General features: G+C 34.4%; 1 protein-coding gene across 1 annotated transcript in view; it reads left to right on the top strand.

The window, feature by feature from the left end:
* The window catches only part of LOC106867588 (calcitonin gene-related peptide type 1 receptor-like), a 191784-nt gene that overhangs the window by 101197 nt on the left and 89671 nt on the right, over positions 1-916 (top strand). The gene's annotated exons all lie outside the window — the stretch shown is intronic.

Here is a 916-nt window from a genome sequence, read left to right as displayed (position 1 = left end):
TGTATATATATATATATATATGTGCTAAATAAAATGAGACACCAAAGCCAAGGATGAGTGAAATTTTCAAGAAATTTATGAAGAGAAATTTAGTCTTACTGCTGTTTCTGGGATATTAGGGATATCCCTTCATCAAAGACGATGTCATTGACCATTCTTCTCATTTGACCATACATATCTATTCTCTTCTCTCTGTCTACTGAATACCATCACTACGTTTTTAAAATTTCATTCACATCACAAGTGACCCCTTTCAATAAACAGCACATGGAATCTACGTCTCCACACTTTCCATTTCTAATAACAATATATGAATTCCTATCGGAATTTACATTCCACAGACAAGAAGCAATCTACCATTTCTACACGCCACTTTTCTTGGATAATGGAACTGCAACAATAACATCCTACATATATTCTTATTTTTACTTTTATTCTCTTATTTCACTTTGTACTTCTTATTTCCGTCCTTTTCCGAAATAACTCCTTATACTGAACTCTACTATCTCCCTTTATTTAAATCGCTCACATTATCTCTATTGAAGGGATATCCCTAATAACAACTGTAAGACTAATTTTCTCTTTATAATTGTACTGAAAATTCCTCCGTTCGATACGCGTGTGAAAACTAGAATCCTATGAGCTCGCTCTACACGTCTGCACTCTAGGCATTTTACTCTAGATACATAAACACAAACATAAACCTACACACACACCCAACCACGCACTTATATATAGATTAGTTACAGGGTTCCTTAGAATCTAGGTGCATCAACATGTAGGTGCACTAGCATGTACCTGGGCCGATCAGGTACCATCATATTGTGATCACAGTAAAGAAAAACAGTCGTTAGGTGTCATGTGTTAGTAGTGTACTGCAAGTATGTGTATGTATATATATATATACATATATATA

This window comes from Octopus bimaculoides, chromosome 8 (assembly GCF_001194135.2).
Source record: "Octopus bimaculoides isolate UCB-OBI-ISO-001 chromosome 8, ASM119413v2, whole genome shotgun sequence".
In the NCBI taxonomy this organism is placed as follows: Eukaryota; Metazoa; Mollusca; class Cephalopoda; order Octopoda; family Octopodidae; genus Octopus; species Octopus bimaculoides.
The sequence above is the reverse complement of the archived record's forward strand: the minus strand, read 5'-3'. Positions and strand labels throughout refer to the sequence as shown.